The sequence below is a fragment of the Culex quinquefasciatus genome, chromosome 1 (genome assembly GCF_015732765.1).
Source record: "Culex quinquefasciatus strain JHB chromosome 1, VPISU_Cqui_1.0_pri_paternal, whole genome shotgun sequence".
In the NCBI taxonomy this organism is placed as follows: Eukaryota; Metazoa; Arthropoda; class Insecta; order Diptera; family Culicidae; genus Culex; species Culex quinquefasciatus.
In genome coordinates this window covers 94,539,764-94,555,368 of record NC_051861.1, presented here as the reverse complement: position 1 = coordinate 94,555,368, position 15,605 = coordinate 94,539,764, and the positions used below count along the sequence as shown (strand labels likewise).

Genomic DNA, 15,605 nt, shown 5'->3' with positions numbered 1-15,605 from the left:
TCGGAAAATATCACTTTGGATAATCGAATCAAAACAATTTATTTTTTGTTGTCTTGCTTTTGTTTGTTGATCTTCAATATGATCCCAAACATGCTCTTAAGTGATTAGGAATTTTTAATTCTTAGATGGCTGCCAAAATGGCGCTGCTGATATACTGAGAAAATGTGTTTGGTATGCTAAAAGGCTATTAACAACTCAAATTTGACTAAAATGGGGTGACAAAATTCGAATTTGATGTCAAAAGTAAGAAACAAATTGTTCATTATTCGATTGTCTTAAGTCCAAATCTTCGTATAATCAAAACTTCGGATTATCGAGTTTGGACTGTACACTATTTTCAGGTTCAGATTTTAGCGAGGACGGTGCAGGAGGAATAAGTAAACCTGTACCTGGACTTGGAAGCTCGAAATAAGTAAAATACTGCTCGACTGTGACTATTCCTTCAAGTTTGCCTTTCCCCACGACGACGTGCCATCTGAGCTGGGATGCTATGATCAATCGTTCACTGAGCCAAGAGGTCAATATAAAATCAAATTTAAATAATAAATTTATGACCAATATTCTCAATTCCAACCCAGTGCCTTCGCCTCCCCCACAAACAAGCCCCCCTTTCTCGCTAGGGCACTCACTCTCCCGAGTCTGCCCGAAAAAATCTCTCCCCAAGCGCCACTATCGTGGCCACCCCAACTCTAGCTCGACGACTCTGTTGATTTCTTCCAGCCCAGTCGGTCCCCAGTCAATCCGAGACTTTCACTGCGCGATGAGTTTCCCCGGTCCGTCGGCGAGCGTCGGTTGCGGTTGGTATGTAAATTTTCCAGCAGCAGCACCAGGAAAAATCTGGTTCCACTGCTAGAGGGAGAGCGGAGAAGAAGACGAGGAAGAAGGGAAGCGTTTCGGAGTGGTTTAAAATTGAGGAGCTGGGAAAAAGTGGTTACGTTTGGGGCAAACCAGCTGGTCCGGATGAAAGTGGCAGGCTCCGGAACCGGAACCAGCAGCATTGGGTGTGTGCCTCGGAAATTTTCCGTCCTTCTGTCAGTGTCAGTGTCACGAGGAAGCAGGAGAGAGAGGGAGAGTGAAACGGAGAGGAAGAGGGAGCGAACGAGAGAGAGAGTGATATCAGTGTGTTTGTGCTTCCTTTTGAATAATTTCAAGGAGAAAATGCTAAACGACGACAAAAAGTGTGTGCTTTTGTTGCTGCCTTCTTGGAAAACGGAAAAACAAGTGCTCGGAAAAGTGTGGTGATTTTGCTTCTTTGTCATGGAAAACCCCTCGCAATCACGCGATGAAGGCAAAAAAACGTAAAATTACACGCGGATTGAAGTGATTTTTTGCTGTTGCGTTATTTGCTTCTGTTTGCTTGTATGCGTGTGTGTGTGTGTAACGCTATCAGTAGCAAACGAGCACAATTTAGCCAACATTGCGTGGAGAAGATACGGCACACAGAGAGAAGAAAAGAGAGCGCACGGTCTCTCTCTCTCACTCTTGCATGCAAAAGAGTTGGTTTTGACGCTGTTGTGGAATATATCCGTTCCAATTTGGAGATGATCATCGCAAATCGCAAATACTAGTAGTGTGACTCCCCACATAGAAAGAAGAATGGGGAAGAAGTGACAACCCCCTCGTTGAAGGACGGTGGCGGTGCCATTACAGACCAGATGGTTATCCTGAAAGCCACAGGTTCCGGCAGGACTTGGTTTGGTTGGCAGGACTGTGAGGGTGGTAGTTGTGGTGGCGATATTATGCATATGATAAGGAAGGAAAGGCTTTGATTGTGGCAATTTTGGGGAACGTGTTCAATGGACAGATGGGTTTTATGGGATTCTTTTGAAGTTTATTTTTTAACAAAAAACTAGACAGACGAATCAACAATGGAGTAGTTTATACACCTTTTGAAAAATTAACATAAAAACAGTTATTTGTTGACAAATCACCATCAACCCAGTGTCCCAACTCCAAAAAGAGATCCTTGACTGATTAAAACAATGATTTAGATTCAATATAAAGTTTACTAACTACTTAGTATAAAAGTTTATTTAACTCTGGAAATTCTTTATAAAACTTATCTAAACATAATTCTGCAAGCTTTTAATCTATCTTAATGTCAATATATTACCATAGAATTGCTGAATAAACATTTTGGAGTGGATATAATATCGTTTTGGGGGTCTTTGTATCAATAGAATAGAGTTTTCGTTGGAATTTCGTACCAACCCGTCAACGATTCAAAAGTCATCCTTTATGTCATAGGAAAGGGCATAAAATTTCCGATCTTTTGATACCCAAACATCTAGTTTTTCTATAAATCCCACGTTTTTAAATACCTGAGCAAAAAGTAAGTTTGATCCACCAGAACAAAAAACGGACCTAAAAATTTTCCCTTTTGGGCTGGAATTGCTCAAGGGTAAAAAATGTGTTAAAGCACTGATTTTATCACGAATAGATTAATAACGTAACTAACTTGTATAATAATGATATTCAAATGACTAATTAATGAATACCATGATTTTTCTAGGTTCAAGCGATGTAGAATCGAGGAAAAATATTCAATGCATGCTTTTCAATATTTCATGCTCTGCCCAAGTAGCAAGTAAAACAATGCTTTTTATTCTTTTTGTTGAACAATTGCTGCACAAGCGTTTTTATACGTTAATTATTGAACAAGTGTCATAAAATTAGGTCAATTGTTTTCATTTTGATCAAAAAACCATTGTTCATAGTTGTGTAACACAAATGCCTAATCTAGCAATAGATTACGAATAGTTCATTTTGAAGTTTATTCTGACTCAAATGGAACATGCTTGTAGAACTCGAAAAGCAAAATGACATTTGCAGACATGATGTTTCATGTCAGTTTGCTAAACATGATAACATAGTAGAATTGACCTCTGGCTTCGGATGGAATTTCACGTAAACAAGTTGTTTATGTGTAGTTCGCGTTCGTGTTTTAAACCCCGAGCAAGAACATGTTAACGAAACAAGCACAGATAGTTCTAAAAATAGAAACAGTTTATGTTCAAAAGCAGTTTTGGAAAACTGTTAGTGAACTTGGTAAAACCTAGATTACCGCGGACTTCTTATTGACGTTTAGGCCTGCTCTTCCAACATAACCCCTCGTGGAAAGAAGCAGACGCGCGCCCGGACTTAACATTTGGAGTGATCTTGGGTTCGATACTTGCCCTGAGCATTTTTCATCAAAAAGGAAAACTGAAAATGCAGCACCGGGAACCAGCAGCAGTAGTAGAGTATTAGTAGCAAGCGATGTTAATTAGTACTTAAACATAATTGAAAAAAATCCTCAAAGGCATAATTAGGAAATTGAATGATTTTTATGGTTGATATTTTTTATTATCCATCATTCATATTATTATCATTCATAAATTGCGTATCTCTGACCAAACTAATAAATTAAAAAAAACTGGTAGTTAAAGTATCGTAAAGCGACATTACTCACAAATAAAGGATTAAATTAAGAAAAAACAAATTTTGAGCGAACACCTTAAACATATTTTATGAAAAGCCTGTTTAACATTCTTGTCTGCCACGATATGTTCTTGGACGGTTATAAAAACGTTTGCCTAACTCCCTCCTAAATGTAGAATGTTGTTAAACGGTTCTAACAGTTTGTATGGGAGCTGTCAACATGCTCTCGGGCTGCGTTTTCCACCCGGTTCAGAATTTTATAGTCAAGAGTTCTTATGACATGTTCAACAAACGTTCTCTATGCAAGAAGGACGTGCGCTGGTGAAACTTAATTAAACCACGCACATTTCTAACAGGTTAAGAGATGTTCAACAACAGAAAAACGTGCGCTTTTTCCAGCGTTCAAGAGTTCTCAGGGACGTTGCGAAAACATAGTAAATGAGTTTAACAACAAGTTCGGAAATCTTTTGGTGAACAAAGTGTGCTACTTGGGTGGTGTACATTGCCGGAGAATGCGTCTTAAAGGGGTTACATCAGGCTTGTCCAACCTTTTTGGCTCAATTTTCACATTTTTGATCGTCAAAATTGAAATTGCCCATTTTTCCATGGTTTATTTGATGGATTCGGGTCCCAAATGACATAACTTTGACAAAAGTTTGATTTTTTTGCAGGTTTTTTATGTAAGTTTTAAGTGAAAATTTGATCCGGCCCGCGGGCAGGATTGATTTTTGAAGTAAATTTTAGATAAAAACAACTTGTATAAATATTTTTTTCAAACTTTTGGAAAAGTTATGTTATGTTATGTTATGATTCCATCAAATAAACCATGAAAAAATGGGCAATTGTAATTTTAACGATCAAGATGTAAAAATTTAGCCGAAAAGGTTGAGCAGGGCTAGATTACATACAATCGGCCAAAATTGGAGAGATTGCACAGTGGGAAAAATCGAGGCAAAAAAACGGACTTAATGTGGAAATTTCCGAGGAATCGATTGGTGGTGGTGAGAATCCGCGGAAATTTGTGTAAGGCCTATTTAAAGTCGATTTACCCTTTTTTGGCTGTTTTTATTTCTTTTTAAATATGTTGCTGAATTTTCAATGCACTTTTCTAACGTGAAAAAAATCGAGAAATCGATTGGTGATAGTGAGAGAAAATGTACCAAGAAACTTACTTCGATGGAGAAAAGAAGAGAGAAGAAAAATTTATGTCTAAGCATTGAACATTTCGGCAGCAACATAATAAAAACAGCAAAAAACAGGGTAAATCGGCCTTAAACGAGTCAAACGAAAATTTCCACGGATTCTCACCATCATCAATCGATTTCTCGGATTTTTTCACACGGGAAAAGTCTTGGTTGAAAGTACTAATTGACCGGCATCAATCAAGTTCGTTTTTTTATTTTAATTTATTAATAAAACTAACTTGAAGGCATTTGGTTGTATATTTGTCGAGATAGCTTTTTGAAGTTAAAAGTTTCGAAAAACAGGTGCCACGATATCTTAACACTGCTTTGACCAAATCGGCTAAAAATTTTGCTGGAGACTTGTTAAAATGGTCCCATGTGCATGACAAAGGCAGAGTGTCAAAAAGATTTTTTTTAAAAAGATAAAAATGTTTTTTTTCCGTTTTTCATATAGGGGAAATATACCTTTTCTCAGCCTATTTCTATTATCGGCCTATAAGTACTTTGATCATGAATTACAGCATTCATGAAGTGTTTTTGACTGTTCCAAAGTAATAAATTACTCAAATAGAAGTGAGCAAGCAACTCTCCATTGTTAATACATCTGAAAATGTTGATTTAAAGGGTTTCATACATGTAAATTAGCAAAAATGTCAGAGGTTGGTTTGAGCACAAACTTATTTTTTTTCAAAATCCCTTTTCAGGGCATTAAAATATACATTATCATCTATTGACAAAACAAATTTCAAGACATATGGTTGTATCATAGCCGAGATAGGGACCATCCATAAACCACGTGAACACTTTAGGGGTATGGCGATTGTCCACGCTCCATACAAAAAGATTTTTTTTGTACGGACAATTGTCCACGAAGGGGGGGGGGGGGTTCGAGATTCCCAAAAAAGTGTCCACGTGGTTTATGGATGGTCCCATATAGCTATTTGAAGTTAGCAGTTTCAAAAAACGGGTGCCACGATATCTCAACATTCCTTCGACCAAATCGGCTTAAAATTTTGGTGAAGACTCGTTAAACCGGTCCTGTGTGCATGACGAAGGCCGATTTTCAAAAAGTTTGTTTAAAAAAAGATAAAAATATTTTTTTGTTTTTCATATAAAAAATCGAAAGTTTTAGATTATTGTATTTTTTGAAAATTTCAAAATCGGGCTTCGTCATGCACACGGGATATGGCTTGGGAGTCTTCACCCAAAATTTCAGCCAATTCGGTCCGTCCCATCTCGAGATATCGTGGCACCCGTAAATCAACTTGGTATTGCGCATGGCAACATTCTGAGCTTAAATCGTCTCTAACTCAGTTAAATCATGAAATATCTTCATGAAACTTTCAGGAGTGATTGAAAATCACCTTTTAAGTGGATTTAAAATATTTTCTGTATTATGAAATTTTGTAATTTTCTACATGTATGTAACCCCTTAATAGCGGAAAACAGCAAAAGTGATGAGAATTGGTCGAACGGCTTAGAGTGATCAAAATGGGTATATTTCCCCTTTTAAATGTTCAGCTCGGGGTTGATTTTTCTATTTTTTAAAAACTAAATTAAAAAAAAATCGGGCTTTGTCATGCACACGGTATATGTCTTGAGAGCCTTTACCTCAAATTTAAGCCAAATTGGTAAATCCCATCTCGAGATATCTCACAAAGTTCGACAGTTAGCTTTGCGCATGGCAATTTTTTTTGCTTAGTTCGTCTCTTACTCATTTTAATGATGATATTCTTTATGACACTTTAAAATTTTTCTGCAATATGAAATTTTGTAATTTTCTGCGTGTATGTAAAACTTTAAAGATTTTTTTCAACATGTTTCCATTGCCTTCTTGCAAATCTATGTTGAACTACGCTTGCTTAATATTAATTTCGTAATTCAGCAAAACGCCATAAAAATCAATATTAATATTATTTATTTTTATAAACTTCGTTTTGTTTGAAAGAAAGCAAATCTCAAAATAACTTGTTTGACAACTAGGGTATTTTAACCATTAGTGGACCCCCTAGTAGAGCCGAAGCACATTTGTCACAAATTTTCAATATTTTAAGCACTTTTTCATAACCCTTTGTACAAAACAATGAAAACTGAAGTCTTTCGAACAATTTTGACTATTTGTTTCATCAGTTATTTGTTTTTGAGCAGAAAAATAGCCAATTGAAAAAAAAGTTTTTTTTTGCCTGTTGTGGACCCCCTTTTCCTATAGTGGACCCGGGTCCATAATCCGATTGTGGACCCGGGTCCACTATAGGCAAACTGTTATTTTTATACCAAATTTAACCGATATTTGATGTTTTGATGCATGGTGTAGGTCTAATGATAGATATAATGAATAAAAGATGGATTTTGCTCACTTTTCATCATAAACAAATATTTTTTGTTAACAAATTTGGCTTTAAACAACAAAAAACCAAACAGACATTTAAACACATTTATTTCCGAAAAGATCAGAGAAAACGTCTCAAAAACCACTGTAAACATAAAAATAATTTTAAAAAGTAATCTTGATGCAAATTTTTCCATATTAATTACATAAATGGTTGACCGATACTAAACAATAGAATTGTTTACAGTTGCTGATAAAACCACGCATGTTTATTGGAAAAAAATGTTTTGTTATAGATTTATTATTATAAAATATCATTTCAAACTGCAATTATGGTGCTTCAGTTAAGTACAATTAACTATAGTTTTGATTAATTATAAATTCTTACGGCTTCAGCATTATTGGTACTTTTAACATGAAAACAGCTATATTTATACTCATAATTGAAAAAAATATGCGTTTATGTTGATAACAACAAGCATTTATTGTATGTTTTAGAGAAACTTTTGCTTGAATACACAGTTTTCATCATTTTTGAAGGTTTAATTAACAGGGGTCCACTTTTGGAAAAGTTTGGATTTTCGTTGTCCTATATTGGACCCCCATAATTTTTGCTAGAAAATTGCATTTCTTCGCTTTATTTTAGTAAATATCCTTAAACTTACATTATTTCGACTTGCTGAAGTTAAATAACACAGCGTAACAAAAAAATTTTTTTTGTTATTAGCAGGACGATTCAAAAAACTCCCCGAGGGATCGGCTTCCTGAACACAATGCAACCTGGCCCATGTCTTAATTGTTACCCTAGCTCGAGATATTCAATGCAGAAGTTTTGCATATGAATCACCCCGTCGAAAAATATTTTTATTTTGTTTTCACTGTAACTTAAGTTTTATAAGGTCTTTTAGATGCTTCTGGTGTCATTGGACGGTAAATTGTTATTAAAACCCAAAATATGGTCCCGTTGGTCGGTTCCCGAAACCGGTTCCGGTGGAAATCCGGATTATTGGCCAAAATTGTGCGAAATCTTCAAAATTTTGAAATTTGTTGCTCTTTATGCGAAAAAAAACATACTATTGCTTCAAACAATCAATACAAACTCAGAAAATGGTTTGGCCAAGCATATCTGAAGGTGTTTTATCGAAAATGTGGCCATTGAGAACCGGTTCTGGCCTATCCGGATCCGGAAACTAGAAAACATTTAAGCAGTTTTTTTTTCAAAATTCCTATGTGTCAGACAATTTAGAAAATCAAATGTGGTGTTGAAGCATTTTTGCTACTCTATACTTTCAGAATCTCAAAATATGGCCAAGGGGCCAATGGGAACCTGTTCTGACTGTCCCGGATCCGGGAAACAGTGGTCACATGACATTTTATTGAATTTATTTAAAAGTTGTTTAGTTACCAGAATTTCAAAATTCCTTGAAAAAAATCTTATTTTATTTATAGCCAGAATCAGAAATGTGGCCATCGGGAATCTATTCTAAATGTTCCGGATCATGGAACCAGTGGACACTTGACAGTTTTATTTAAAATTAAAAAAATAAGTTTATTTTTTTTTAATTAATCTAAATTTCATCAAAATCAGAATCAGAGATGTAGCCAAATGGCTAACCGGACCATGTTTATATATTCCGGACAGGGAACCAGTGGACAAAATTCAAGATTCCTGGAAAACAAATCAGATCAGAAAGTTGGCCGAGTGGCCTACCGGAACCTGTTTTAAATGTTGTTAAAATATTGTAAAATAATTTTATTAAGAAATTTTCAGGATTCCTTAAAATGCATCTGAATTTAATTAAAATCAGATTTATAAATGTGGCCAATGGGAACCTGTTCTAAATAATCCGGATTAGGAAACCAGATGACACTTGACATCTTAATTAAGTTTATTTAAAAAAAGAGCTATCGAATTTATAAGATTCCTGTTTAAAAAAACAGAATTCATTTAAATTTATTTTTACATTTTCATTTAATTTATTTTAAAAACATAGTTACTGGATTTATAAGATTCCTGTAAAAATCTAAATTTTTGAAATCATTTTGAAATTTCAATTAAATTTATTTTAAAAATAACTACACTACTTACAAAAATTCTGCAGAAAATCTTGATTTATTTAAAATAAAAATCAGAAAGTATCTGATTTTAAGTAAATTCAGTTTCATTTTAGTGAGTTTTGAAATTATCCTAACTAATATATTCGACAACATTTTAACAACATTTAAAACAGGTTCCGGTTGGCCACTTGGCCAGATTTCTGATTTTGATTTAAAGAAAATTCTGAATTTTTGCAGAAATTTATTAAGTCAAATAATTTTTTTTTTTTTTTAATAAAATAATTTCTTAATAAATTCTGATTTTTTAACAGGAATCTCATAAATCCAGTAACTGCGGGGAGCGGCTGTGGCTGAATGGTTACGGTGTTCGCTTTGTAAGCGAATGGTTCTGGGTTCGATTCCCATCTGCTCCCAACGAGAAAGTTTAAGAACGCATAAATTTGAAATGATGAATATGAACGAAAAATCAAAGTCGCTCGAGGCGGGGTTCGATCCTCCGTCCTTTGGATTGGTAAGCAAAAATGCTAACCACAAGGCCATGATGACTTGGTGAGCGTGAACTGAAATTAGGAATACTGTTACAGAGAGCAAGTTGTGGCGCTATAACCACGGCAAATAATGTCCAGGGCATTCGTGGAAATACAATGTCCCGTCCCATAGGGTCCCGGTGGTGCTCCCAACGAATACAACAAATTTTCGGAGCGTATGATGGTGTGTCCCCACGCTTCTTCCTCACTCAGTGCTCAAACTCAACCCAATTACGAGTCATCTCTGCGATACGGCTTTACGCAGTAGGCCTGGCCGGTTTAACGCTTGTGATGTTTCAATGCATTTCTAATGCAATGGCGCACTACAAATGTTAATAAATGACAAGAAGGGTGCTAGGCGTCATCTAACCTAAGGCACTCTCCAGGATCCTTTCGAAAGATTGGCTGCGCTAGGGTCTGATTTGATTAGATTAGATTAGATTAGAATCTCATAAATCCAGTAACTTTTTTTTAATAAATTTAATTAAAATGTCAAGTGTCAACCAGTTTCCTGATCCGGATTATTTAGAACAAGTTCCCATTGGCCATTTGGCCACACTTGAGATTCTGATTTTGAATAAATTGCGATTTTTTCAGGAATCTGTTAAGTCCAGTAACTATTTTTAAAAATAAATTTAATTCAAATTTCAAAATGATTTTAAATAAATTCAGATTTTTCGAAGAATCTTATAAATCCGGGCCAGGTCCGGTGAGGCAGTGGTTAGCGTAGTTGCCTCTCACCACAGTATGGCCTGGGTTCAATCCCAGACGGACCCGGTGGCATTTTTCGAGACGAGATTTGCCTGATCACGCCTTCTATCGGATGGGGAAGTAAAGCGTCGGTCCATTTGCGTAAAAGAGTTTTGAGTGACTCACCACATATAACCTTCGGACGCCTAGAAATGAGCTTTGCTTTTTTATAAATCCAGTAACTATGTTTTTGAAATAAATTTAATAAATTTGTCAAAATAATTTCTCCGGGACTCTTATAAATCCAGAAACTATGTTTTAAATAAATTTAATGTAATGTCAAAATAACTTTTAATAAATTTTGATTTTTTAACAGGAATCTTATAAATCCAGTATTTTTTTCTTTTAAATAAAATTAATTAAAGTATCAAGTGTCAACAGGTTTCATGATCCGGATTATTTAGAACAGGTTCCAATTGGCCATCTGGACACACATCAGATTCTGATTTTAAATAAATTCTGATTTTTTCCAGGAATCTGTTAAGTCCAGTAACTATTTTTAGAAATAAATTTAATTAAAATTTCAAAATGATTCTAAATAAATTCTGATTTTTCGAAGAATCTTATAAATCCAGTAACTATGTTTTTTTAAATAAATTTAATTAATTTGTCAAAATAATTTAAAGAGAAGTCAGATTTTTTGTGGGTCTCTTATAAATCAAGTAACTATGTTTTTAAATAAATTTAACTAAGATGTCAAAATAATTTTAAATAAATTCTCTTTTTCAACAGGAATCTTATAAATCCAGTTTTTTAAAATAAATTTAATTAAAATGTAAAGTAACAACTGGTTTCATGATCTTGATTATTTAGAATAGGTTCCAATTGGCTGTTTGGTCACATTTCTTATTCTGATTTTAAATTAATTCAGTTTTTTTCCAGGAATCTGTTAAGTCCAGTTACTATTTATTTAAATAAATTCAGTTGAAATTTCAAAATAAATTTAAATAAAATCTGTTTTATTTTAACAGGAATCTTATTATTCCAGTAACTTTTAAATAAATTTAATTAAAATGTCAAGTGACCACTAGTTTCCTGATCCGGATTATTTGGAACAGGTTCCAATTGGCCATTTGGCCACACGACAGATTCTGATTTTAAATAAATTCTGATTTTTTCCAGGAATCTGTTAAGTCCAGTAACTATTTTTTTAAATAAATTTAATTAAAATTTCAAAATGATTTTAAATAAATTCAGATATTTCGATGAATCTTATAAATTCAGAAACCATTTTTTTTAAATAAATTTGATGAATTTGTTAAAATAATTTTAAGTGAAGTCAGAATTTTTCAGGGACTCTTATAAATCCAGTCTGTATGTCTTTAAATAAATTTAACTAAAATTTCAAAATAATTTTAAATAAATTCTGTTTTTAACAGGAATCTTATAAATCCAGTTTTTAAAATAAATTTAATTAAAATGTCAAGTGTCAACTGGTTTCATCATTCGGATTATTTAGAAAAAGTTCAAATTGGCCATTTGGTCATATTTCTTATTCTGATTTTAAATAAATTCAGTTTTTCTCCAGGAATCTGTTAAGTCCAGTTACTATTTATTTAAGTAAATTCAATTATAATTTCAAAATAATTTTAAATAAAATCTGTTTTATTTTAACAGGAATCTTATTATTCCAGTAACTTTTTTAAATAAATTTAATTAAAATGTCAAGTGTCCACTGGTTTCCAGATCCGAATTATTTAGAACAGGTTCCCATTAGCCATTTGACTTATTTCTGATTCTGATTTTAAATAAATTTAATTAAATTCTGATTCTGATTTTAAATAAATTCAGATTTTTTTCAGGAATTTGTTAAGTCCAGTAACTATTTTGAAAAAAAAAAATTAATTAAATTTTCAAAATGATTTTAAATAAATTCAGATTTTTCGAAGAATCTTATAAATTCAGTAACTATGTTTTTTTTCAAATAAATTTGATTAATTTGTCAAAATAATTTTAAGTAAAGTCAGAATTTTTCAGGGACTCTTATAAATCCAGTTACTGTCTTTAAATAAATTTAACTAAAATTTCAAAATAATTTTAAATAAATTCTGTTTTTTTAACAGGAATCTTATAAATCCTGTATTTTTTTTAAATAAATTTAATTAAAATGTCAAGTGTCAACTGGTTTCATGATCCAGATTATTTAGAACAGGTTCCAATTGGCCATTTAGACATATTTCTTATTCTGATTTTAAATAAATTCAGTTTTTCTCCAGGAATCTGTTAAGTCCAGTTACTATTTATTTAAAAAAATCAATTAAAATTTCAAAATAATTTTAAATAAAATCTGTTTTATTTTAACAGGAATCTTATTATTCCAGTAACTTTTTAAATAAATTTAATTAAAATGTCAAGTGTCCACTGGTTCCTGATCCGGATTATTTAGAACAGGTTCCAATTGGCCATTTGGCCACACGACAGATTCTGATTTTAAATAAATTCTGATTTTTTCCAGGAATCTGTTAAGTCCAGTAACTATTTTTAGAAATACATTTAATTAAAATTTCAAAATGATTTTAAATAAATTCTGATTTTTCGAAAAATCTTATAAATCCAGTTACTATGTTTTTTTGAAATAAATTTGATTAATTTGTCAAAATAATTTTAGGTAAAGTCAGAATTTTTCAGGGACTCTTATTAATCAACTATGTTTTTAAATAAATTTAACTTAAATGTCAAAATAATTTTAAATAAATTCTGAATTTTTAACAGGAATCTTATAAATCCAGTATTTTTATTAAATAAATTTAATTAAAATGTCAAGTGTCAACCGGGTTCATGATCCGGATTATTTAGAACAGGTTCCAATTGGCCATCTGGCCACACATCAGATTCTGATTTTAAATAAATTCAGTTTTTTTCCAGGAATCTGTTAAGTCCAGTTACTATTTTTAAAAATAAATTTATTTAAAATTTCAAAATGATTTTAAATAAATTCAGATATTTCGAAGAATCTTATAAATCCAGTAACTATGTTTTTTTTAAATAAATTTGATTAATTTGTCAAAATAATTTTAAGTAAAGTCAGAATTTTTCAGGGACTCTTATAAATCCAGTTACTATGTCTTTAAATAAATTTAACTGAAATTTCAAAATAATTTTAAATAAATTCAGTTTTTAACAGGAATCTTATAAATCCAGTATTTTTTTAAATAAATTTAATAAAAATTTCAAGTGTCAACTGGTTTCATGATCCGGATTATTTAGAAAAAGTTCCAATTGGCCATTTGGTCATATTTCTTATTCTGATTTTAAATAAATTCAGTTTTTCTCCAGAAATCTGTTAAGTCCAGTTACTATTTATTTAAATAAATTCAATTAAAATTTCAAAATAATTTTAAGTAAAATCTGTTTTATTTTAACAGGAATCTTATTATTCCAGTAACTTTTTAAATAAATTTAATTAAAATGTCAAGTGTCCACTGGTTTCCAGATCCGAATTATTTAGAACAGGTTCCCATTAGCCATTTGACTTATTTCTGATTCTGATTTTAAATGAATTTAATTAAATTCTGATTCTGATTTTAAATAAATTCAGATTTTTTTTCAGGAATTTGTTAAGTCCAGTGAATATTCTAAAAAAAAAAAAATTATTAAATTTTCAAAATGATTTTAAATAAATACAGATTTTTCGAAGAATCTTATAAATCCAGTAACTATGTTTTTTAAAATAAATTTGATTAGTTTGTCAAAATAATTTTAAGTAAAGTCAGAATTTTCAAGAACTCTTATAAATCAAGTAACTATGTTTTTAAATAAATTTAACAAAAAAGTCAAAACAATTTCAAATAAATTCTGATTTTTTAACAGGAATCTTATAAATTCAGTAATTTTTTTTAAATAAATTTAATTAAAATGTCAAGTGTCAACTGGTTTAATGATCCGGATTATTTAGAACAGGTTCCAATTAGCAATTCGGCCACATCTCTGATTCTGATTTTAAATAAATTCAGATTTTTTTCTAGGAATCTGTCAAGTACAGCTACTATTATTTTAGATAAATGTTATAGAAATTTCAAAATAATTTTAAATAAAATCTGCTTTTTTTTAACACGATTCTCATTATTCCAGTAACTTTTTTAAATAAATTTAATTAAAATGTCAAGTGTCTACTGGTTTCCTGATCCGGATTATTTAGAACAGGTTCCAATTGGCCATTTGGCCCCACGACAGATTCTGATTTTAAATAAATTCTGTTTTTTCCAGGAATCTGTTAAGTCCAGTAACTATTTTTAGAAATAAATTTAATTAAAATTTCAAAATGATTTTAAATAAATTCTGATTTTTCGAAGAATCTTGTTAATCCAGTTACTATGTTTTTAAAATAAATGAAATTAAATTGTTAAAATAATTTTTAATTATTTCAGAATTTTGCAAGGAATTTTATAAATCCGGTGAATATGTATTATTAAATAAATTTAATTAAAATGTCAAGTGTCCACTGGTTTCCTGATCCAAATTATTTAGAACAGGTTCTCATTAGCCATTTGACAACATTTCGGAATCTGATATTAAATAAATTCATATGTTTTACAGGAATCTTATAAATCCAGTAACTATGTTTTAAAACAAATTTAATTATAATGTCAAAGAAATCATAAATAAATTCTGATTTTAAAACAGGAATCTTATAAATCCAGTTTTTTTTTTTTTTTAGATAAATTCAATTAAAATGTCAAGTGTCATCTGGTTTCCTTAACCGGATAATTTAGAACAGGTTCCCATTTGCCAAATTTATAAATCTGATTTTAAATAAATTCAGATTTATTTAAGGAATCCTGAAAATTTCTTAACTAAAATATTTGACATTATTTTAACAACATTTAAAACAGGTTCCGGTTGGCCACTTGACCAAATTTCTGATCTGATTTGTTTTCCAGGAATCTTGAATTTTGTCCACTGGTTCCCTGATCCGGAATATATAAACATGGTCCGGTTAGCCATTTGGCTACACCTCTGAATCTGATTTTGATGAAATTTAGATTAATTAAAAAAAATAAACTTATTTTTTTTTATTTTAAATAAAACTGTCAAGTGTCCACTGGTTCCATGATCCGGAACATTAAGAATAGATTCCCGATGGCCACATTTCTGATTCTGGCTATAAATAAAATCAGATTTTTTTTTCAAGGAATTTTGAAATTCTGGTAACTTAAACAACTTTTAAATAAATTCAATAAAAATGTCATGTGACCACTGTTTCCCGGATCCGGGACAGTCAGAACAGGTTCCCATTGGCCCCTTGGCCATATTTTGAGATTCTGAAAATATAGAGTAGCAAAAAATGCTTCAACACCACATTTGATTTTCTAAATTGTCTGACACAAAGGAATTTTG

The 15,605-nt window shown here is 31.6% G+C and overlaps 1 protein-coding gene across 1 annotated transcript in view; it reads left to right on the top strand.

Moving 5' to 3' along the window:
* Positions 1–673: 673 nt before the first annotated feature.
* Positions 674–15,605, top strand: part of LOC6051356 — a 183,162-nt gene continuing 168,230 nt past the window's right edge. The window contains 1 exon segment of the mRNA XM_038260917.1: positions 674–801. The gene's annotated coding sequence lies outside the window, so the exon portion shown is untranslated.